The sequence below is a fragment of the Choloepus didactylus genome, chromosome 11 (genome assembly GCF_015220235.1).
Source record: "Choloepus didactylus isolate mChoDid1 chromosome 11, mChoDid1.pri, whole genome shotgun sequence".
NCBI lineage: Eukaryota > Metazoa > Chordata > Mammalia > Pilosa > Megalonychidae > Choloepus > Choloepus didactylus.
This window is the reverse complement of record NC_051317.1, coordinates 52,971,224-52,997,673: the sequence shown is the minus strand read 5'-3', so window position 1 is coordinate 52,997,673 and position 26,450 is coordinate 52,971,224. Positions and strand designations below refer to the sequence as shown.

At 37.6% G+C, this 26,450-nt stretch overlaps 1 pseudogene; it reads left to right on the top strand.

Annotated features, from left to right (window-relative positions):
• The first annotated feature begins 1,713 nt into the window (after positions 1-1,713).
• On the top strand, positions 1,714-25,656 carry LOC119506016 (annotated as a pseudogene).
• The last annotated feature ends 794 nt before the right edge of the window (positions 25,657-26,450 follow it).

The window sequence follows — 26,450 nt, the reverse complement described above, 5'->3', positions numbered from 1 at the left end:
ATCTATTTTCTACTCAGGCCAAATAGGATAGCTGAATGGAGATGTGGTAGGAATCACCACTCCTGAATCTTGCAAATCCTTGACGGTGGCACTAATCTGTGCAATCCCTCCATGAATGCAGTATTGCTTCTGGTTTACTAGGTAGAAGAAATTTTACTGACTTCCATTTAGCCTTCCCTACCTTAATAGCCCTCACTCCACAAGTCAGGAAACTAATGTGGGGATTCTGCCAGTTTCTGAGTATGTCTCCTTCAATTATGCATTCTGGAAACAGGGAAACAATCACAGCATGGGTTCAGGAACCCACTGAACCCCATGTGCTATGGAACTGACCTAATACTCCACTGATCATCTGACCTCCATAAACCCCTCCTTTGACTGATGAACCACAGTGATTTTTTGGTTCTTCTGTAATTAATATCTGTTCAGAGCCAGTATCTAATTATCCCACTGATGTCTGATCATTTCCTTTACCCAGTGCACAGTCACCTAGGTCAAAAGCTGAAGGCCCTTTTGGGAAGGATAGGTGAAAGATTAATAGTGTAAATTTTTGGTGGGGTAGCAGAGTCCTCCTCCAAAGGGACACAGCTTTTCCTTTATTCAAGGAATTCTGAGTCTGTGAACTGTCTCATGTCTGGGAATTGATTGAGAGGCTGTGAGTCTGTTTTTGTGATTCAAGTTATATTTTTATTCACTTGACCTAGAACTCTTCTGCTTCCACAGATCAAGTAAGAATTTAGGAAACACCTTTATTTCATTTCTAGGTACCCTATAAACAACTAGTCAATACCATTGATATCTGTGATCCAGATTATTCTGATAACTGCTTTGACTCTGCCATCTCTTATGGTAGCCAAGCCCACCTTGTCTTTGATGATTAAGTGTTGCCATTTGACTCCTGCCAACCTAAGATCCAGTCATCACCATTGTGTTTAAGGATCCAATTTCAGTAGCAACAGGTCCCACGCTAATAGCTTACCTGCAGAAAAGAAAGACCACAAAGCTCTTCAGGAAAGATGGAGCTGCTCTCACAAATTTATTCCTCACAGTCATGGTGAAAGGTATTTCCTCTGGACATTCCTGGGGTTGGTGAGAAAGTTTTACATGATAAATCCTCTTTAACATTCCAATCTCTTGAAGACTTTGGGTGACTTCATCTACATTATACCAAAATACTTCTGGAATTTAAACTTCAGGTAATGTAAGCCACTTTTTGTTCTATTCTTCAGCCAAATGGCCAAATTGTTAGAGCCCTTTCTAACCTTGTGAACTATCACATTGAATCCATAATCTCTGCTCATTGAGCCCATATCAATAAATTCAACCTGCTACAAGTTCATGTACCTTCCCCCTGTATCCCACACTCTTAATATCCATTCCCATACATATTCCCCTGGTTTCTATCTATATCAATTGAAAAAAATTATGCAGTTCTTTTGTAGTATAGCACACCTCCTCATGGGTCAAAATTTGTATCTCATCTTTTAGGGCCTGTTGGGACTTACATCTAGTTATAAGTATGGAAGAAAAGAGATGTGATGTGGGAAGTCATGAGAGAAGTTAATAATGCCTTGAAAGCTGGCTACTTTGTGGCATTGCCTTACAGTTTCATCTGGTGAAGCAGTAACCTCTTTAGACAGAAGAGTGAGAGCTAATTACCCAGGGAGGCAGTTAATAGGCACATCAGGGTTAGTCTCTTCAGGTGGATGAGGGATGACTGATTCCTCAGGGCAGACTACTACAGTTTTATCTGGCAAAAATTCCTGCAAAATATGGGGATTCAATGTCCAGATCAGCAGCAGCAGGCCGTATGTCCCAAATCCAAATTTCAAGATCCCATTGCCTCATCATTAACAGCCTCACTTTAACAGCAGACACCCTGTGATGTTGGGAATTCAATTTATTTTGGAGTTCAGTGACTTGCATAATGAGACTCTGGGTCTGGTTTTCAGAAACTTAAGTCTGTGTCTATAAGAAATCAGAATTTCTTTCAGGGCACACATAGATATTTTCAAGTCCTTCATCTGGTGCATACACTGGGAATCTGAAGACTTGAGTTCATTCCTTTCTTTAGAAACAGTGTCCAGCATATTTAGAAACAATCAGTCAACATTTTGTGGAGATTTTTTTATCTCCACAAAACTCTTTTAACATATCAAATACATTGCCACTCAGATTTGCCTCTTATAAGTATTTGAGTAGGAATAGCCACTGGTGATATTTTGCATATCTCTATTGCCAATTCACTCCATGGACCATCAGTTCCATCTTGATCATTGGAAATAGAATCAGTCATGGCTTTTAATCTAATCAATTTGGAGAAACAATTACAAAAAATTCAGAACTGGCTCAGAAATCTCATCCTTAAGACTCTTCTTTCTCAAGAGCTACTCTCAGTAACAAAATGTGTATAAATATATAAGTATCTTGAGAATTATTATAGGAATTGGCTGATGCCATCATTCGGATTGGCAAGTCAAATTTCTCTGGGACAGGCTGCAAGTAGGGAACGTCAGTGAAGATTTCAATGAATTCACCAGGAGAAGCTGGTTACCTGAATTAGAGACAGAAATCCTTTCTGACTTCTGAAATCAACAGTTCTCACTATAAAGCCTTTAACTGATTGAGTGAGACTTCTTTAACTGCTAAAGGCAATCACCTTTGTCAATTGTAGATGAATAGCCATAGACGCAGTCAATTTTCTAACAATATATCCATGAAATGTCTTTGAAATAAAAATCAGGCTGGCGCCTGCTTGACCAAATAACTGGGCACCATAACCTAGCCAGGTTGACACCAGAATTTAACAACCACAGAAGAGAAAATGATAGATAATCATAGAGTAAAGGGACAATTACTTTTATGATGACATCTTGGTAGGTAGATAATCCCACATTTGAAATAAAGCTGAACATATCCCCAAGTAATAATGTTAGATATCCATATGCATATTCATTCTCTTGTAATACTAATAGATAGCCATATACATACTCACTCTCTTATAACACTTTCTTTCCCTTGCTTTGAGGCTGAAGCAAAATGCAGCCTACTATTTTTATGTAATATTGTGCTCAGCTAATGACTTTTTTAGGTATTAGATAATTGGTGTTTTGAATCCCATTTTAGTTTCCTCATTGCTAGAGCAAATACCATAGAATGGGTTGGCTGAACCAATGGGAATTTATTGGCTCATATTTTGACAGTAGGACAATTCAAGTTCAAGTCAACATCAAGATGATGGTTTCCTTCAGAAGACCGTGGCATTCTTTGACTGTCTGCTGGACTTCCTTGGTCCTTGGTGTTTTAATTTGCTAAAGGTCACAAAATGCAGTATCCCAGAAATGGATGGGTTTTTATAATGGGGATTTATTTACTCAAAAGTTTTCAGTTCTGGGGCCATGAAAAATGTCCAAATCAAGGCATTAACATCTGGTGCTTTCACCCCAAAGTCTGGCTATGGTAATCCTCAACTTCTCTGTCAAATGGCCAGGCACTTGGTGACATCTGCTTATCTCTCCCTTTTCTTCCAGGTTTCATTACATCTAGATTCTGGCTTCAGGGGCTACCTCTTTGTTTCTGTGGTTTCTATTTTCTGTGTGTCCTTCTCTCTCAGCTTCTTTGGCTTTTCTTTCTGAGTTTCTCTGTTTTTCTCTCTCAACTTTTCTGTTTTTTTCTCTCAGCGTCTCTGTCTTGTCTCTCTAAGCTTCTCTCTATTTTATCCTCTTATAAAGGACTCCAGTAAGAGGATCACAATTCACTTGGGGCATACCTCAACTGAAATAACCTTATCAAAATGTACCACCCACAATAGGTCTATACCTACATAAATAGATTGGTTTTAAAAACATTGTCTAGGGTATATACAGCTTCAAACCATCACACTTGACTTTTGTGTCACTTGGCAGTGAATATGGCAGTCTTTCCTGGCTTCTCCCTTCCCTTCTGGGTTCCACTGATGTTCAACTTCTGGTTTCCCCTTGTGGCTTTTTTATCCTGTGTCTGAATTTCATTCTGTTGTTAAGGACTCCAATAATGCAAGTAAAACACATATTGATTTAGTTGGATCACACCTTGTATTAATCAAGGTTTTCTAGGAAAACAGAATAGACAGGAGGCATCTGTAAATATTTTAAGATTTTCATAAGAATTGACTGACTCACATTACTGTGGGTATGTGAAAGAACAAATTCCATAGGGCAAATCACAAGCTGGGGACTCCAATGAGCATTTTCAGTGAATTCCCCAAGAGAAACAGGCTGGGTGAAGTACAAATGGAAATTCATCTGTCTTTTGACTGCTGAAATAATCACTTCTTCTTTTAAAGCCTTCAACTGACTGAATAAGACTTTATTCATTGCTGAAGGCAATCTCCTCAGTTGACTGCAGATTGTAGATGTGATCAATCATTGATGCAATCAACATACTGATAATTTAAGTAAACAGTCAACAGAATATCCTCACAGAAATAATCAGGCCAGTACTTGCTTGACAGAATAACTAGACACTATATCTTGGCCAAATTGACATGTGAGCTTAACCATCACACATCTTAACTGAAGTAACCTCATCAGAATGTCCTACTTGTTATGGATTCACACACACAGGAATGGATTAAGTTTCAGAACATGTTTTTCTGTGGTACATAACTCCAAACCACCACAGATCCAAATGTAACCAAAAATACTAGAAAATTTCATGTAAATGTACTATTTCACATTTAAAAAATGGTTGAAAAAATAAAAGGTTTTAAACCAATATAAATTATGGAGAAAAAAATATTTCTTGCTGAAGAATAAAGTCTATATAAAATTTTCTCTCAAGCAAAAAATTTAAACACACACACACAGAAAAACACACGTAAAAAGTTATTTTCTGACTCTAGTAGATTTCAGGGTAGGAAAATTTTGGAAGAACAAACCCAGAAGAAAAATACAGGTATAAAGAAACACTATTCAACCTAGCCTATGTTTTATATAAAATAATTTCAGGTAATTAAGTGCTATCCATTCCTGTGTTATTGATTTAAATGTGCTTTCACTGTCTTTTTTCAACATCAGGTTTATGTGTGAAAAATCAAGAAAATGTTCCATGCCAATTGCAAGGCATACAAATTGTGGAATATCATTCTTTCTATCCTTTCTTCAGAGAGCCTCCTCCTTCTGCCCTCTGGTTGTTACTCTGCAGAATATTTATTTTTGTTTCAATAAGCTATTTAAATGAAAGTCAATTAATCCAGTCATCTGAAACATAACATATCCTTTCTCAAGGTTATCAAAGTATCTTAGTCTTCTTTTAAAGGCTCCTAAATATGCAATTCTGGTTTTAGACTTTCTTCCAAACAGGACTAAAATAGTATTGCAGTTGCACAATAAACAATAGTTGCTAATTGCCAATTTTGTAGACTTTCTTACAAAAAATCACTTCAAAACATGTTTTGATAGAAACTTTTTTCTCTCTATTCATCTTGTTTTTGTTAACTCAGTAATATTTCTTTGCACTTGTGCATTTGAATTTTGTCTATGTTTTGAAAGAGAAGTTTCTTTTGTTTATTTTTTCTTCACTGATGCATTTTCTGCCTTTCTGTTCTAGAGTTAGGAGTGCAGTAAATTTCAAACTTTGGAATTTATTTTCATAATATTATGCTTGCATATTCATTTTCAAATAGAAATTAAGATTCCTAGAATAGTATTATTAAAGCAGAAAGGCTAATAATTTTGCTGTATAGGGTTTGCTTCCTGTTGTTTCCCAGCATGTTGATGTTGTTCTCTCTTACTTACATTCACTCTCCTGGCATCTTGTATGCTTAATTTTGAGATGCAGGGTCATCTTTAAGAATGTGTAATTGCTAGTGATTAAAATAAATCCAAATTTGTTCCCCCCATTATTAACTATATTTTCTATATTGTAGATTATTTGTCCCCAGAGTCACAGAAAATTTAGTAGTGAAAATATGTATGTAATATCATGCTAAGAGTTGAGAGGTTCCAGAGAAGATGGCAGAATAGTTCCAGGGAAAAGAGTGGAGTAGGGAGTCCCAGGATTCAGTCCTTCCACCAAAACAACTATTAAACAGGAGACTGTATGAAACAGGTATTTTTAAAACTCCAGAAACCAGAACATGGTACAGCATCCAGGGAAGAGAAAAATTATGGTAAAAGAACAGTAAATTGCTATAGCAGTGCAGTGGCCATTGGTGTCCACCCCGTACTTTTCCTGCATGTCACCATGGGGTACAGTACCGAGTTAGCTTTTTAATGATGGAAAAAAACAGACAAATCATCTTCCCCAAGAACAGAAGTGGGTATGGGCAATTGCTCATCATGGATTTTCATCAGGAACACTAGTGGCCTGGCTCTGACTGCAGATACTATTTAACCTACCCCAGATAGGGCAGCAGCAATCATTGTTTCAACCACCACCTTCTCACAGACAGAGGCAGAGGCAGTGGAGATTTGAAGACAAAATGCTTCCTTAGGACTGTGGTAGATAGCTGAAGAGCTATATTTTCAGGGAATGCCAGAAAAGCTCAACTTTGGGGAGCTGTTGGAGAAGATTTTGGTACCCTCCCAGAAATGCTTTCCAAGGTTAGTGCCCCCTTATTAAGTCCCTGTGCTTGTTTGGATTGGGAAAGTCTGTCTTGGGAAAGTCCTCTCTGGTGTGAACCTTCTCCCAGAATTTGCCCTCCAAGAAAAAGGAGCTTGGGACAATGAAAGGAGTGTTAAAAACTATGCCCAGCCTGGAACAAAGGTCTGCCTGCTTCAAACAACTGGGAGAGGGAGGCCAGTCTCCTGGGAAACAGAGGGTACAATAAAACTTCTGTAAAAAGGGAAACTCCAAAACAACTAACAAGTAAAAGCCCAAGACAATGTAGAAGCCCAGAAAGACAGGGAAACTGCATACTGCATTCAGCTTGGGAAAACCTTCCTAAGAAGAGGGCTGAATCTCAAGAAAATCTGTCTCATTCCCAGCTGGTTATGAAACCAAGAAACAGATCTCAGAAATAAATCCTAGAGATAACAGTTGAACATATAAGGTGTACCAAAAAGTGTAAGACAAATAAAGAAATGGGAAATGATAGTCCATCCAAAGGAAGAGTATAAAAATACAGAAAACACCAATCATGAAGACCAGAATGTGGACTTAAAGAATGAAGCCCTTAAAAAATGAACTTAAAAAGGCTAAAGGAGATAAAGGAAATTATAGAGAAAGATCTAATGGAATCAGGAAAAAAATAATGGATGAGCAATATCAGAGTCTAAGAGATAGAAATTTTGAAAAGGAACCAGCAGAACTGCTGGACTAGAAGACCATAATAACTGAAATGAAAAATGACCGAGAGAGTTAAAAGAGCAGACATGGGCTGGCAGAAGAAATAATCAGTGAACTTGAAGACAAAGCTGTTGAAATGACACAGGCTGAGGAGCAGAAAGAAAAAGAACTATTAAATATGAAATTACTATATGACAGCTAAGACACACTACCAAGTGTACCAATACATGCATTATGCAAGTACCAGAAGAAGAAAGAGAGAAAGGGCAAAAGGAATATTCAGAGAAATAACAGAACTTCCCAAACTTAGCAAAAGAATCTCAGAGAACACTAAACAGGATAAACCTGAAGAAAAAGACAACCTGTAATAAACTGATCACACTATAGAACACAAAGGACAGGGAGAGAGTTCTGAAAGCTTCAAGAGAAAAGCAACATTACATACAAGGGAGTTACAATTAGATTGAGTGCCAATTTCTCATCAGAAACCATGCAGGCAAAAAGTTTGTGAGTTGAATTACTTACAGTGCCGAAAGAACACAGCTTCCAGCAAAGGATTTTATATGTTGCGAGACTCTCTTTCAAAAATAACAGAGACATTAAGACATCATCAAATAAACAAAAGCTGAGGGTGTTCATCACCCCTAGACCTGCCCTATAAGCAATGCTAAAGGGAGTTCTTCAGAGAGAAAGGAAAGGACACTAGGCAGTGATTCAAAGCAGCACAAAGACATAAAGACTTGTGATAAAGGTCACCAGTTTGGTGTTTATAAATGTCAGAATTACTCTATTGTATTGTTTGGTATGTAACTCCACTTCTTACTTCCTACAAGTGCTAAAACAAAAATTCATAGAAAGTAATTATAAATCCATATTTTGAGACATGCAATATACAAAGATATCATTGATAACAAGTACAAAAATGGTGGGGCTACAGAGAGACATAGGAAAATATGTGTGCATGCTATTGAAATTGAGTTGGTATCAGACTAAACATGATTAATATATATTTAGGATGTCAAATTTTAACCCCATGTTAATGACAAAGAAAACAGATGAAAAATACATTCAGATAAAAATTAGAAGGCAGTCAATATGGTACAATGCATAAAAACATAAATATAAAAGTAGATATTAACAGAAGTGAGGGACATAATAGGTATAAGATTTACTATGTCTAAATAGAAAAATGGCAAGAGAAAATCCTGGATTATCAGTAGCTCTGGTTTGCTAAAGCTGCCAAAATGCAATATACCAGAAATGGGTTGGCTTTTACAATGGAGGTATGTTAATTCACAAATTTGCAATTCTAAGGCCATTAAAGGTCTAAACTAAGGCATCAACAAGGATATACCCTCACTGAAGAAAGCCCAATGGCAACCAGAACACCTCTGTCAGCTGGGAAGGCATGTATCTGGTGTCTGCTTGTCCTTCACTCCCAGTTCCATTTATTTCAGCTTTTGTGATTCCAGTGGCTTTCTCCTTAAGCATTTGTGGGTTCTCACTTAGCTTCTCTGAGGTAAACTCTGAGCTTCATCTCTTAGCTTAGTATTTCCAAACATCTTTCTGTCTGCATCTCCAAGTGTCTGGGTCTGTGACAGTTCTGAGCTCCCTCTCTCTCCCTGAGCTCTTTTAAGGACTCCAGGAAACTAATTAAGACCCACCTTGAATGTGTGGGGTCACATCTCCATGTAAATGATCTAACCAGAAGGTCCTATCCACAATTGAGTGGGTAACAATTCCATGGATACAACCTAATCAAAAGATCCCACTCACAGCATGTCTGCACCCACAAGATTGGATTAAAATAACATGGCTTTAACTATGCAAATAAACTCACTACTCTTCCCCTACATCAGATAAGACTCCCAGAGCTGTAAGTGTCCATGGTAATAAGGATAGGACTCCCAGAGATGAGCCTGTCCCTGGAATTGTGTGATTGATAACGCCATATTGAAGAAAAGGGGGAAAAATGAAACAAAATAAAGCTTTAGTGGCTGAGAGATCTCAGAGTCAAGAGGTCAATCTGTAGGTTATTCTTACACTATATATACATATGTGTATATATATATATATATGTGTGTGTGTGTGTATATATATATATGTGTGTGTGTGTGTGTATATATATATATATATATATATATATATATATATATATTCCTTTACAATTTTTGATGTATTAGGATAACTAGAAGGAAATGCTTGTGTCTGTTGACTTGTAATCCTGTAGACTTGATTCTTAATAATTGTGTAACTATATAGCTTTAATCATGTGACCTGTGATAGTGGAAACCTTGTGATTGACACTCCCTTTAACCAGTGTATAGGCAGATGAATAATAAGGTAATGAAAATATATATATATATATATGGGTAAGTAGCATGAGATGCTTTGTGTGTTCTTTTTTACTTATTTTTTATTTTTTATATATTTTTACTTTATTTTGGAGTAATGAAAATGTTTTAATATTGTGATGAGTGCACAACTATATGATAATACTGGGAGTCATTGATTGTATACTATGGATGAATTATATGTTGTATAAGTATATCTCATTAAAAAAGAGCATGGTTTTTGAAGGTACACAAGCTTCAAACTGGCACCACAGTAGTGATTTTATATGTAAATGGATTAAACTTTCCAGTCAAAAGACAGAGATTAGAAGAATGGACTAAAAAGAAAGACACAACTATAAACTGTCTGCAAAAGACTCACCTTAAATTAAAGGATACAATTAGGTTGAAGGTGAAAGTATGGAAAAAAATATACTCTACAAGTAGTAACCAAAAGAGTGGTGGAATGGCTATACTTACATTAGATAAAATATGCTTTAAATCAGAAAAAGCTATGAGCAACAAAGATAGACATTATATACTGGAGAAGGAGGCAATTCAACAGGAAGATGTAACAAACAAAAATATATATGAACCTAAGAGCAGGGTGTGTATATATATATATATATATATCTCACAAATACTGACAGATTTAAAGGGATAAATTGACAGTTCTACATTAATAGCAGGAGAATTTAGCACTTTCCTCTCAATAATGGATAGACATCTCTTCAGAAGATCAATATGGAATTACAGGACTTTGTTACACTAAACCAACAAGACCTAACAGACATATGTAGAACATTGCACTCAGCAACAACAAAAAATAAATATCTTCTCAAGTATGGATCAGTCTCCAGGATAGACCATATGTTGGATCACAAAACAAGTCTCAGTAAATTCAAAAATACTGAAATCATACAATGTCTATTCTCTGAATGCAATAGAAAGAATCTAGAAATCAATAGCAGAGGGAGAAAATGATAATTCACAAATATGTGCAAATTACATGACATATTCTTAAACAACCAATGGGTTAAATAGGAAATCAGAAGCAAAATTAGGAAATATCTTGAGAAAGTAAAAGAACATACAACCTACCAAAACTTATGGGCTGCAACAAAGGCAGTACTGAGAGGGAAATGTATAGCTCTAAATTCTTACATTACAAAAGAATAAAGGCTTCAATTCAGAAATCTAACACCAAAACCAAGAACTAGAAAAAGAAGATTAAACAAAACCCAAATCAAGCAGAAGGAAGGAAATAAAGATAAAAGCAGTGACAAATGAAATAGAAAATGAAACAATAGAGAGAATCAACAAAATCAAAAGTCAGTTTTTGAAAATATCAATAAATTTGACAATACCTTAGCTTGAGTGACAAATAAAAGAAAGGATATAAATGATGAAAATCAGTAAAGCAAAAGGAGATACTACCACTGACTCCACTGATCAAAGGACTATATGAGGATACTATGAACAACTGTATGTGAAAAAGTTGGATAACCTGGATGAAATGGACAAATTCATAGAACCACAGAAACTCCATACACTAACTCAAAAACAAATGGGTCTTCCTCAAAGTTCCAGAAAATAGTCAAAAGATTGAGTAAGTGTGTGAGCATTGAATCAAGAGAAAGGCATCAGAAAAATGATAGGATTAACCCTACCAAGGAAGATGGCAGAGTGGTGAGGCCTAGGTTGTAGTTACTCCTCTGGGGCAGTTGGTAGAAATCTGGGAACTGTGTGGATCAGACATTGCAGAGGAATTTGAGAAGGGACAAACTTCATACAGCACTCATGAACCTGTGGAATAGCTGAGATCAGTGAAATCTGTAAGTTCTCATGGTGAGAGGGCCCATGACCTTCCCTAGCAGACACAATCCCAAGGGAGGAGGGGACATTACTGCTGGGAATCAGGAGGGAGAATGAAAGCTGCAACCATAGATAAATTGAGAGCAGTCACCAGGAAATCTAGGAGCAGTCAGCCCAGCAGAGAGGTGGTAAGCCTAGCAAAATGGCAAAAACTAGAAAACAAAACAAAAACAGAGACTTTTGGGAGCCAGGTGAACATAATATGGAGAAGGGCAGGGCTCAAACAGAATCAGGCACATATGCAAATACAGGGTAAGACAGCCCTTATCTGAAAAGCCAGCTTCTCTACTTTTTTGATTGTTCCTTAATTACCCTCGACTCCTGGTCTTGTAGCTTTTTAATAGCCCATTATATCTGAAAGGACTGTAAATAGTCCATACTGGCTCTTCCTTTTTTGTTTTTTTTTTTCTTTTATGTTTTTTCTCTTTTTATAAAACAATTATTCTAAGATGCCCACTACAGAAAGCCTCAAAGATTTGCAGTTTGGGCCCAGACAACAGCAGAGCTAAGATAGCTCTGAGAGACAAAGCAACAAGTCCAGTAGTAGAGAAAACTTGCTAAACACCATGAATTCCCAGCCCTTTTGGGAACTCAGATCCTGGGATTGGAATTCATTAACTAGCTTCAGTCAGCCACACCCCCAAAAGGGTCAGGGTCACATGCAGAACCAAAGGCTCCCTACCTCCTTAAACTGTTGGGGGAACTGCTGGCTGGAAAGTGCCACCTGCTGGACAGCATAGGAGAAGCACAGAGTCTAAAGGTTTCACAAGAGTGTGTCATTTTCAAGGAAACTCCATCCTTCCTTCCAAGACCTGGGTCTCCCTGGACTAGGAATACCTGTCTGGAGCTGACCATAACTGAAGAGATCACCACACAAAAAGGCTACGTAGAGAGAGGGCAAGAAACAGAAAAACAAGAGGTGAAAAACTCTGATCAACTAAACAGAATCTCAGTTAGATGTCTAGAATAAATTGCTAAATCAATTCAGTGAGCTGAAGGAAGAATGAATTGGAGATATTCAAACAAATCTAAATCAATTCAAAAATCAAGTCAATGAAATGAGGGAAGACATAGCAAAAGAGATGAAGGATGTAAGAAGGATACTGGATGACCATAAGAAAGAATTCATAAACTTGAAAAAACAAATGAGAGAACTTATGGGAATGAAGGACATAATGTAGGAGATGAAAAAGACAATGGAGGGATACAATAGTAGATTCAAAAAGGCAGAAGAAAGGATCAGAGAACTGGAAGACTAGACATTGGAATTCACACACATTAAAGAACAGATGGTGAAAAGAATAGAAAAATATGAGCAGGGTCTTAGTTAGCTGTGTGACAACACCAAACACATAAACATACATGTTTTGGGTGTTCCAGAAGTAGAAGAGAAGGGGAAAGGGGCAGAAAGAATAATAGAAGAAATAATCACTGAAAATTTCCCAACTGTCATGGATGGCAGAAAATTAGAGATTCAAGAAGTACAGTGCACTCCAAACAGAATAGACCCCAATAGATGTACTCCAAGATGCTTACTGAACAGATTGTCCAATGGCAAAGACAAAGAGAGAATTCTGAAAGCAGCAAGAGAAAAGTCATCCATCAGATACAAGGGAAGCTCAATAAGACTATGAACAGATTTCTCTGTAGAAACTATGGAGGCAAGAAGACAGTGGTATGATATATTTAACATACTGAAAGAGAACTGCCAAGAATTCTATATCCAGCAAAACTATCCTTCAAAAATGAGGAAGAGATTTAAATATTTTCAGACAAACAGACACTGAGAGAATTTGTGAATAAGAGAGCAGTGCTACAGAAAATACTAAATGGAGTGCTACAGGCTGATAGAAAAAGACAGGAGAAAGATGTTTGGAGCACAGTGTAGAAATGAAGATTATCAGGAAGGGTAAAAAGAGAGAGAAGAAAAATAACACATGCCATATATAATCCAAAAGACAAGATGACAGAAGAAATTACTGCCCTTATAGTAATAACACTAAATGTTAATGGATTAAACTCCCCAATAAAAAGACACAGTCTGGCAGAATGGATTAAAAAACATCATATGCTTTCTACAAGAAACTCACTTCAGACACAAGGACAAAAATAGGCTGAAGGTGAAAGGTTGGAAAAAGATATTTCATGCAAACAGCAACCACAAAAAAACAGGAGTAGCTACATTAATATCAGACAAAGTAGACTTCAAAAGAAAAACAATTAAAAGAGACAAAGAAGGACACCATATATTAATAACAGGGTCAATTCATCAACAAAGTATAACAATCATAAACAGCTGTGCTCTAAGCCAGAGTACCACAAAATTCATGAGACAGAGACTTAGAACAATGAAAGGAGAAGATAACTCCAAAAAAATATTTGGAGACTTCAATACACCACTGTCATCAACAGATAGAACATCTAGACAGAGGATCAACAAAGAAAGGCAGATATTGAATTGTATGATAAATGAACTAGACTTGATAGATGTTTGTAGAACACTACACCCTGCAACAGCAGGATACACATTCTTCTTGAGTGTTCATTGAACATTTTCTAGGCTAGACCGCATGCTGGGTCACAAAGCAAGCCTAAACAAATTTAAAAATATTGATATTATAAAAAAACACTATCTCAGATCATAATGGAATGAAGTTGAAAATAAATAATAGGCAGAAGGTTGTAAAACTCACAAATATATGGAGACTAAACAACACCTTTTTAGAAAACCAGTGGGTAAGGGAAGAAATTAAAGAGAAATTAGTAAATACCTTGAGGCAAATGACAATGAAATCACAACATATCGGAACTTATGGGATGCAGCAAAGGTGGTGATGAGAGGAAAATTTATTGCCTTAAATGCCTATACTAAAAGAGAAGAGAGAGCAAAAATTGAGGAATTAACTGTCCACCTGGAGGAACTAGAGAAAAACAGCAAATAAACCTAAAAACAAACAGAAGGAAAGAAATAACAAAGATCAGAACAGAAGTAAATGAAACTGAAAACAGGAAAATAGAGAGAATTAACAAAACCAGAAGCTGGTTCTTCAAGAAAATCAACAAAATCGATGGACCTTGAGCTAGGCTAACAAAACAAAACAAAACAAAACAAAAAAAGATCAGATGCAAATAAATGCAATCAGAAATGGGAAAGGAAACATTACTACTAATCCTACAGAAATAAAGGAGGTAATGAGAAGATACTAAGAGCAAATATATGCTCGAACTCTTCAAAAAAATTGAAGAGGAGGGAAAGCTACCCAACTCATTCTATGAAGCCAACATCACCCTGATACCAAAATCAAAGATACTACAAAAAAAGAAAATCATAGACCAATCTCTTTAGTGAATATAGATGCAAAAATCCTCAACAAAATACTCACAAATTGAATCCAGCAGCACATTAAAAGAATTATACACCACAAACATGTGGGGTTTATTCCAGGTATGCAAGGCTGGTTCAACACAAGAAAATCAATTAATGTAATACACCACATCAATAAATCAAGGCAAAATAACCAAATGATCATCTTGATCAATGCAGAAAATGCATTTGACAAAATTCAACATCATTTCTTGATGAAAACACTTCAGAGGACAGGAATAGAAGGGAATTTTCTCAATATGATAAAGGCAATATATGACAAACCCATAGCTAACATTGTACTGAATGGGGAGAGGATGAAAGCTTTCCCTTTAAGATCTGGAACAAGACAGGGATGCCGACCATCACTGTTTTTATTCAACATTGTGCTGGAAGTTCTAGCTAGAGCAATCAGGCAAGAGAAAGAAATAAAAGGCATCCAAATTGGAGAGAAAGAAGAAAAACTTTCACTGTTTGCAGATGACATGATTCTATATGTAGAAAACCCATAAAAAATTACAGCAAAGCTATTAGAGCTAATCAATGAATATAGCAAAGTGGCAGTCTACAAGATCAATGTGCAAAAATCTGTAATGTTTTTATACACAAGTAATGTGCAACAAGAGGAAGAAATTTTTTAAAAATCCATTTACAATAGCAACCAAAAGAATCAAGTATTTAGGAATAAACTTAAGAAAGGCCACAACAGACCTGTACTAAGGAAATTACAAGAAACTGATAAAACAAGTCAAACAGGACCTAAAAAAAATGGAAGTACATACCATGCTCATGGATTGGGAAACAATATAATTAAGATATCAACTCTACCTAAACTGATTTATAGATTCAATGCAATACTAATTAAAATCCCAAAAACTTATTTGCAGAAATAGAAAAACCAATAACCAAGTTTATTTGGAAGGGCAAGGTGCCCTGAATACCCAAAAATGTCTTGAGGATGAGAAACAAAGTGGGAAGTCTCATACTACCTGACTTTGAAGCATATTACAAAGCTACAGTGCTCAAAACAGCATGATACTGGCATAAGGACAGCGATAGTGACCAATGGAATTGGATTGAGTGTTCAGAAATAGACTCACATCTATGGACAATTGATCTTCAATAAGGCAGTCAAGCCAAAGCATCTTGGACAGATTAGCCTTTTCAATAAATGGTGTTTGGAGACTGGATATCCATTTCTAAAAGAATAAAAGAGGACTCCACCCCACACCTTATACAAAAATTAACTCTAATTGGATCAAAGACCTAAACATAAGCACTAAGATCATAAGACTTTTAGTATAAAATGTAGGGCACTATCTTAAAGATCTTGTGATAGGAGGTGGTTTCCTAAATGTTACACCCAAAGTGTGAGCAAAGAACAAACAGACAAATGGGATCTCCTCAAAATCAAACACTTTTATACATCAAAGGACTTTGTTAGGAAAGTAAAAAGCAGCCTTCATAATGGGAGAAAATATTTGGAAACCACATATCAGATAAGGGTTTAATATCTCAAATATATAAAACAATCCTACAACTCAACAACGGAAAGACAAATAGCCTAATTAAAAATGGGCAAAAGACATCGACAGACACTTTTCTGAAGAGGAAATACAAGTGGCTCAAAAGCATATGAAAATATGCTCAACTTCACTGGCTATTAGGGAAATGCAAATCAAACCCACCATGAAATATCATCTCACACCTACCAGAATAGCCATTATCCAAAAAAAAAGAGAGAAAAATATCAGTGCTGGAGAGGATGTGGAGACAGACGTACACTTATTCATTGCTAGTGGGAATGTAGAATTGTGCAACCATTCTGGAAGACATTCTGGAGGTTTCTCAGGAAGCTATGTGTATATTTGCTATATGACCCAGCTATTCCACTGCTTAGGCATATACTCAAAGGAACTGAAAGTTAAGACACATATGGACATTTGCAAACCAATGTTTATTGCAACATTATTCATGATTGCCAAGAAATGGAAGCAGCCCAAATGTCCATCAACAGATGAGTGGATAAATGAAATGTGGTATATGCCCATGATGGAATATTATGCAGCAGTAAGACAGAACAAAGACATGGAGCATATAATAACATGGATGAACCTTGAGGACATTATGTTGAGTGAAGTTAACCAGAAACAAAAGGACGAGTACTGTATGGTATCACTAATATGAAATAGCACTAATGAGCAAATTTTGAGAGTTAAAAGCTGATAACACAGGCTACCAGGAGATAGAAAGTGGGTAGAGATCAGGCATTTGATGCTGAAGGACTACAGAATGTTCAGCAGGATTGATTGTATAGATCCAGAAATAGCATAATACTGTGTAATGGTAGGACTATATTGTCAGTACATGGAAAAAGATGTCTGTGAGTAAAGCTCAAACAGGTGGGATAGGGGAATGTAGGACACCAGAAGTAAAAATAGATGATGAAGACTGGGCGTGTATAAGTTGGCAAAAACTGTTGTGGCCAATGACTGTTGCTAGATGTACAAATATAAAATTGTACTCACATGTGGGAGAACAAAGGAATGTCAACCATACAGAGTGTTGAAAAAGGTATGGTATTTGGGAAAAAAACATAAAGCAAACTGGTGTCTATGATCAACAGTAACATTCCAATATGCTTCCATTAAATGTAACACAGGCAGTATACGAAAGTTAAATGTGTATGAGAGGGGGATATAAGGGAGGGGTATGGGATTCTTGATAGTGGTATCGTTTTCTGTCCTTTCTATTATATTTTATTTTATGACACTTTTATTTTTTTATTATTTTTTTTACTATTCACAAAAAAACATTTTTCATAATAATCAATATGTTCAAATGCTGACTGCGGTGATAAATATACAATTATGTGATGATGCAGTGAACAACTGATCCTACACTGTGGATGATTGTATGTTATGTGAATATATCTCTATAAGATTGTAGAAAAAATATAAATAGATGTAAAAGTGCTGGAGAAAATATTTAGAGAGGGATGTAACTATTTACTGTTGATAAAGAGGCAGAATGTTGGATCCTTCCTGGAGGTCATTGTGGTGGCTCCACAAGAAGCTAAATATTTGGGTCATAAGATCATACAACCTCATTATGGGATATGTATTTGGAAGATCCAAGAACAGAGACATGAATGGACATTTGCACACTGGTGTTTATGGAGGCAGTATTCATGATTTGGAATGGGTGGTAGTGGCCTAAGGGTACACTGACTGAGGAACAGAATGGTGAACTGTGCTGTATGCATCCAATGGTATATTGAGCAACTACAGGAAGGAGTAAAGCTGTGAGACATGCAACCATGTGAATAGATCCTGCAGACAGCATGTTGAGTGAAATATGCCAGAAACCAAGGCAAACACTATAATGCCTCACTAATATGGACTAACTACAATGTTTTAACTCAGAATTGAATCTTAGAGCACAACCTAACAGGAATATTATTATTGTAATGGTCCCTAGATTGCAAACTCTTACAGCAGTCAAATCTGTTCCTGAATTGTAATGGCTATCTCCAAACTCTGAGATGTTGATCCATTAATGCATAACCTGATTGGTCTCTGGAACATTGGATATCTGTGTTACACTTGAAACTCAGAGCTAGAGCTTAGCAGATACGAGTATTAGTATGAATGCATAACAGCAACTGTTAAAACATAAAAGCTGAAATAGAGCCCAGAATTCAATTAGAGATATGAATGAAGCAGATCTGTTTAAGACTAGAGCAAATTAGGCCAAAGGGTAAATGTTGAAGTTGACTGTGTGTTAAAACTTCAAATTCCATGTGAGACCAAGGAAGAGATGTTTATTTGGTGTGGGATCTGTATTTTCTAAACAATATAACTTGTACAGTCAGTTTGTTCAAACACTACAATTATATGGAACTTTTAATAGGAAGTGAGCTATGGTAGGTCTGTATACATTAGAATGAAACAGCAACACATCCTAAAGTAATAAAAGTATATATTCAGGACCCCCCTGAAGAGCTTGGGGAGGATGCAGAGGTGTTGGATTTTCTCATCTGGATTGTTGCTGATGTTCTCACAAACATTGGGGACTGATGGCTTGATGTACTGAGCCCTCTGTCTTGGGGCTGGCCCCTGTGAAGCTTGTTGCTGCAAGGAGAGGCTAAACCTCTTTATAATTGTAGCTAAGAGTCTCCCCCTAAGTGCCGCTTAATTGCTCAGATGTGTCCCTCTCTCTCTAACTATGCCACCTTGGTGGATGGTCTCACTGCCCTCCCCCCTACATGGGACCTGACTCCCAGGGGTGTAAATCTCCCTGGCAACACAGGATATGTCTCCTGGAGATGAATCTGTACCTGTCATCATGGGGTTGAGAACATCTTCCTGATGAAAAGGGGGATGCAAAAAGAAATGAAGTAAAGCTTCAGTGGTTGAGACATTTCAAATGGAGCCAAGCGGTCACTCTGGTGGACATTCTTACACAATATGTTGATAACACTTTTTTTTAGATTTTAGTATATTGGAATAGCTAGAAGTAAATACCTGAAACTACTAAACCCCAACCCAGTAGCCTTGACTCTTGAGGATGATTGTATAACAAAGTAGCTTACAAAGGGTGATGGTGTGATTATGAAAACCTTGTGGATCACACTCCCTTTATCCAGTGCATGGGTGGACAAGTAGAAAAATAGGGACAAATCCTAAACAAAAAATAAGGTGTGATGGGGTGTGATTTGGGTGCTCTCTTTTTATTTTTATTTTTTATTCTTATTCTGATTTTTCTGGTGTAAGGACAATGTTTGAAAATAGATTGGGGTGATGAATGCACAACTATAAGATGGTACTGTGAACAGTTGATTGTACACCATGGTTGATTGCATGGCATCTGAATACATCTCAATAAAACTGAATTTAAAAAAAGAAATAGAAAGTCTCAATAAACCTATAACTAGGAAAGAAATTGATTTAGTAATAAAAACCTCCCAACAAAGAAAAGCAAAGGGACAGATGACTTGACAGGGGAATTCTACCAAAATTTCATGAAGACTTAACTCTAATTCTACTCCAATACTTCCAGAAAATTGAAGAGCTGGGAGAATTCCTTGCCTCATTTATGGGTACAACATCTTCCACACACCAAATATGGATAAAGATACCACAAGAAAAGAAAACTACAGACCAATATCTCATGAATATAAATGTAAAATTCCTCAATAAAATATCAGCAAACTGAATGCAAAAGCATATTAAAGGAGTTATACACGATGAACCAGTGGGATTTATTCCTGACATGTAAGGATGTTTCAACATAAGAAAACTATTTAATGTATTGTGATGGTTAGGTTCATGTGTCAATTTGGCCAGATGATGATACCCAGCTGTCTGGTCAAGCAAGCACAGGCCTAACCATTGCTGTGAGGACATTTGTGGCTGGTTAATAAACCAACAGGCTGGTTTATTAAATCATCAGTCAATTGGATGCAGCTGTGACTGATGACTCAGCAAAGGGTATGTCTTCCACAATGAGAGAATGCAGTTGGCTGGATTTAATCCAATCAATCAATTGAAGACTTTTTTAAGCAAGACAGGTCAAGACTTTTCTTCTTTGGCTGCCCAGTGAAGTGTTTCCTGAGGAGTTCTTCAAAGTTGCCAGTTCATTTCCTGAGGAGTTCATCAAACATGTTCATCAAAGATCCCAGTTCATTTCCTGAGAAGTTTGTCAAAGTTGCCAGTTCGTTTCCTGAGTTCATCGAACATCTTCATTGGAGCTCCCAGTTTGCTGACTGCCCTATGGAATTTGGACTCATGCTTACCCACAGTTGTGTGAGTCACTTTTATTCCTAGATATCACTCATTGATTCTGTTTCCCTAGAGAACCCTAACTAAAGCAGTAATACACATTAAAGGAATAAAGAAAAAATATCTTTTCAATTGATGCAGAGAAGACATTTGACAAAATACTACACTCTTTCTTGAAAAAAACACTTAGAACTCAAATAACAGATGGGAAACTCCTGAACATAATTATGGGCATATATGAAAAGCCCACAGCTAACATTTCACTTAAAGAAAATAGATGGATTATTTTCCCTCTAGGATCAGGAACAAGACAAGGATGCCCACTGTCACCACTATTATTCAACATTGGACTGGAAGTTCCTGCCAGAGCAATTAATCAAGGAAAAGAAATAAAAGGCAATCAAATTGGAAAGGAAGAATTAAAACTTTCCCTATATGCATATGATATATTACTATATACAGAAAGTCCTGAAAAATCTAACAAAGCTCCTAGAGATAATAAAATGATTCAGCAAAGTGGCAGGGTACAACATAAACAACCAAAAATCAGTAGTGTTTCTGTGTACAAGCAATGAACTATTGAAAGAAGAAATCAAGAAAAAATTCAATTCACAATACAACTAAAAGAATCAAGCACCTAGTTATAAATCTAAGAATGCAAAGGGCTTGTATACACAACTTTACTTATTTTTGTGAAAAAAAATTAAAGAACACCTACCTAAATGGAAGGATGGAAGGACATCATGTTCATGGACTGGAAGATCATTAAGATGTCAATACTATTCAAATAAATTTATAGATTCAGAGATTCAATGCAATCCCAATCAAAATTCTAGCAACATTCTTTGCAGAAATGAAAAAAGGTAATCATCAAATATATATGGAAGGGTGAGGGGCCCTGAGTAGCTAGTCACCCTGACAGAGAAGAATGAAGTTGGAGAACTCATATTTCCCAAACTTAAATCTTATTACAAGTCACAGTAATCAAAACAGAAGGATACATACTTAACACACCCTCTTCTTGTTCTCTGGTTATTAATTACAATCTCCTTCCCTTTTTCTCCACAAAGAGATAAAAAAGAACTACTCATTATACAGTGGGAAAAATGAAAGCTAGTAGCATCCTAGACATTTCATTATTCAAAGCAGAGCAAGAGGATGTTATAAAATCCCTAGGAAATTGAGGTAGCCTTCCCTTTACTTTTAAAATTATACTTTGAAGGGAGGGGGCAAGATGGTGGCATAGAGAGGAGTGGAATTTAGTTTGTCCCCTGGAACAGCTAATGAATAACCAGGAACAACTAGTAAAAAAATTGGAATAACTGCTGGGTGACAACCATGACTGTCCACAAAAATACAACCAAGCAGGATTGGGAGGAATGCCTGAGATTGCAGCATAAAATCTGTAAGTAAATTCTTGTTTAAATTATAAGCAGAAGAATTCTAGGTCAAGTGAACAAAAATCTCCCTTGAATTACAAAAACAGAGAGTCACAGCCCCATAATCAATTCCCAGACTTGAGACAGTTTACAGATCCAGAATCCCTTGAATGAAGGGAAGGCCATGTACCCTTGGGGAAGGACCCTGCTACAGTGCCAGCCTTTCCTGGGGGGACCTATGACCTTTTACCAGGGTAAATGTGCATTGGGGAAAAGGAAATGATCAGATATTTTGTGGATTAATAGACACTGGTTCAGAAGTGACATTAATTCCAGGAGACCCAAAATGTCACTGTGGCCCACCAGTCAGAGTAGCGGCTTATGGAGGTCAGATGATTGATGGAGTTTTAGCTCAGGTCAATCTCACAGTGGGTCCAGTGGGTCCAGTGGGTTCCTGGACCCATTCTGTGGTTATTTCCCCAGTGCCAGAATGCATAATTGGAATAGACATACTCAACAACTGGCAGAATCCTCACATTGGTTCCCTGACTATGGATTGAAGGCTATTATGGTGGGAAAGGTCAAGTGGAAGCCACTAAAACTGCCCCTGCCTAGCAAAATAGTAATCCAGAAGCAATACCAGATTTCTGGAGGGATTGCAGAGATTAATGCCACACTTAAGGACTCAAAGTATGCAGGAGTGGTGATTCCCACCACATCTCCATTCAACTCTATTTGGTTTGTGCAGAAAGCAGATGGGTCTTGGAGGATGACAGTGGATTACTGTATGCTTAACCAGGTGGTGACTCCAATTGCAGCTGCTGTTCCAGATGTGGTATCATTGCTTGAACAAAGCAACACATCCCCTGGTACCTGGTATGCAGCTATTGATCTGGCAAATGCTTTTTTTTCAGTAGCTTTTAGTAATACCACCAGAAACAGTTTGTATTCAGCTTGCAAGGCCAGCAGTGTACACTCATTGTGTTACCTAAGTGGTATATCAACACTCCAGCCTGATGTCATAGCATTGTCTGCAAGGATCTTGGTCATTTCTCCCTCCCACAAGACATCACTCTGGTCCATTATATTGATGATATCATGTTGATTGGATGTAGTGAGCAAGAAGTAGTAACTATTCTAGATTTGTTGGTAAGGTATTTGTGCATGAGAGGATGGGAGATAAATCCAACAAAAATACAGGAGCCTTCCAACTCAGTAAAATTTCTAGCTGTCCAGTGGTGTGGGGCATGTCGAGCTATCCCTTCTAAAGTGAAGGATAAGCTGTTGCATCTGCTCCCACCAACAAACAAAAAAGAGGCACAATGCTTAGTTGGTCTCCTTGGATTTTGGAGACAACATATTCCTCATTAGGGATTACTAGTCTGGCCCATTTACTGACTGACCAGAAAATCTTCTAATTTTAAGGGGGGACTAGAACAAGATGCTCTTTGACAGGTCCATGCTGTTGTGCAAGCTGCTCTGCCACTTGGACCATATGATCCAGGTGATCCAATGGTGCTAGAAGTATAAGTGGCAAATAGAGATGCTTTTTGGAGACTTCAGCAGTTTCCTATAAGAGAATCACAATGCAGGCCCTTAGGATTTTGGAGTAAAGCCTTACCATCCTCTGCAGATAACCACTCTCCATTTGAGAAACAACTTTTGGCCTACTTTTGGGCTTCAGTAGAGACAGAACACTTAACTATGGACCAACAAGTTGCCATGAGACCTGGGTTACCTTTCATGAGCTGAGTGTTTTCTGACTCACCAAGCCATAAAGTTGGGCATGCACAGCAGCACTCTATCATAAAATGGGAAAGGTATATATGAGATAGAGCTTGAGCAGGTCCTGAAGGCACAAGTAAGTTACATGAGGAAGTGGCCCAAATGCACATGACCCCCACTCTTGCCACTTTACCTTCTCTTTCACAGTCCACAGCTATGAAGTCTTGGGGAGTTCCTTACAATCAGTTGACTGAGGAAGACAAAACTCTGGTCTGGTTTATAGATGGTTCTGCATGATATTCAGGCACCAGTTAAAAGTGGACAGCTGTGGCACTGCAGCCCCTTTCTGGGATGTCCCTGAAGTACAGTGGTGAGGGAAAATCTTCCCAGTGGGCAGAAATTCAAGCAGTGCACCTGGTTGTTTGCTTTGCTTGGAAGGAGAACTGGCCAGAGATATGTTTGTATACAAATTCATGGGCTGTTGCTAATGGTTTAGTTGGATTGTCAGGGACTTGGAAAATGATTAGAAAATTGTTGATGAAGAATTCTGGAGTAGAGGTATGTGGATAGACCTTTCCAAGTGGGCAAAAATATGAAGATAATTGTGTCCCATGTGAATGCTTACCAGAGGGTGACAGGCAGAAGAAGATTTTAATAATCAAGTGGATAGAATGACCTGCTTGGTGGATACCAATCAGCCTCTTTCCCCAGCAACTCCTGACATTGCCCAAAGGGCTCATGAACAAAGTGGTCATGGTGGTCGGGATGAAGGTTAGGCATGGGCTCAGCAACATGGACTTCCAAACACCAAGGCCAACCTGGCCACAGCCATTGCTGAGTGCCCAATCTGCCAGCAGTGGAGACCCACACTCAGTCCCATATATAACAATTGTCAAGATGATCAGCCTGCTACCTGGTGGAAGCTTGATTACATTAGCAGCTTCCATCATAGAGGGGGCAGTGATTTGTTCTTACTGGAATAGACACATACTCTGGATAAGAGATTGCCTTCCCTTCATGAAATGCCTCTGCTAAAACTACCATGCATGGACTTACGGAATATCTTATCCACTGTCATGGTATTCCACACAGCATTGCTTCTGATGAAGGAACTCACTTCACAGCAAATGAAGTGAGGGTCTAGGCATGTGTTCATGGAATTTTCTGGTCTTACCATGTTCCCCATCATCCAGAGGCCACTAGGCTGATAGAACAGTGGAATGGCCAATTGGAGATTCAATTGTGGCACCAACTAGGTGGCAATACCTTGCGCAGCTGGAGCAGTGTTCTTGATGAAGCTGTGTATGCTCTGAATCAACATCCACTCAATGGTGCTCTTTCTCCCAAGCTGGGACTCATGGGTCCAGGAATCAAGGGGTGGAAACAGGAGTGGAACCACTCCCTATCACTCCTAATGATCCACTAGGAAAATTTTTTCTTCCTGTCCCTGCAAGGTTAAGTTCTGCTGTTCTATAAGTCTTAGTTCCAAAAGGAGGAGTACTTCCACCCAGAAACACAACAATAATTCCATTGAACTGGAAGTTGAGTCTGCCACATGGCCACTTTTGGCTTCTTATGCCTCTGAATCAAAAGGCAAGGTAGGGGATTACTATATTGGCTGGGGTGATTGATCCTGAATATCAAGGGGAAATAGCACTGCAACTACACAATGGAGGTAAAGAAGAGTTTTCCTGGAATACAGGAGATCCCCTAGGGCATCTCTTAGTACTACCATGCCCTGTGATTAAAGTCAATGGAAAACTGCAGGAATTCAATCCAGAGATGACTACCAATGGCCAAGAAGCTTCAGGAATGAAGGTTTGGGTCATCCATCAGACAAAGAACCATGGCCAGCTGAAGTGCTTGCTGAGGATAAAGGGAACATTGAATAGGTAGTGGAAGAAGGTAATGATAAATATGAACTATGACCATGTGACCAGAAATAAGGACTATGATGGCATGAATGTTTCCCCCTTGTTTTGTTATGAGTATATTTGTATTTGTCTATAAAGCAATTATCTTTGCTTTCTTCTCTATCTTATCTCCTTATCATATGACATAAGCTGTATTGATCATTTCACATTATTTAAGCTAAAGGAAATCAATTTTAAGAGTTAATGTCACCCAAGGACTTGCACCCTATTCTGGAGAGATTTAGTGTGTTTTCAGTTGTACACAGGACAGCAGAGTATTGTTAGGTGAAACATATTCTTTTTATTGTTCTCAACTTAGAAATAAATTATGTTTTAAGGTGATGCATATAACTGCCACATTGACAAAGTTTGGACTATGATGTTTAAGTTCATGTGTCAATTTGGCCATGTGATGGTGCTCAGGTGTCTGGTCAAGCAAGCACTGGGCTAACACTTACTGCAGGGAAATTTGTGGCCAGTTAACAAACCAGAAGGCTGGTTTATTAAATTTTCAGTCAATTCACTACAGCTGTGACTGATTACTTCTATGAAAGGCATGTCTTTCACAATGAGAGAATTCAATTAGCTGGATTTAATTCAATCAGTTGAAGACTTAAGTGAGACAGAGAGAGAACCTTAACTTCTTTAGGTAGCCAGTGAAGCATTTTCTGAGGAGTTCATCAGAGTTGCCTGAGGAGTTCATTGAACACCTTCATTGGAGTTGCCAGTTTGCTGCCTGCCCTATCAAATTTGGACTCATGCATCCACACAGTTGTGTGAGACACTTTAATTAAATCTTTTATTTAGAT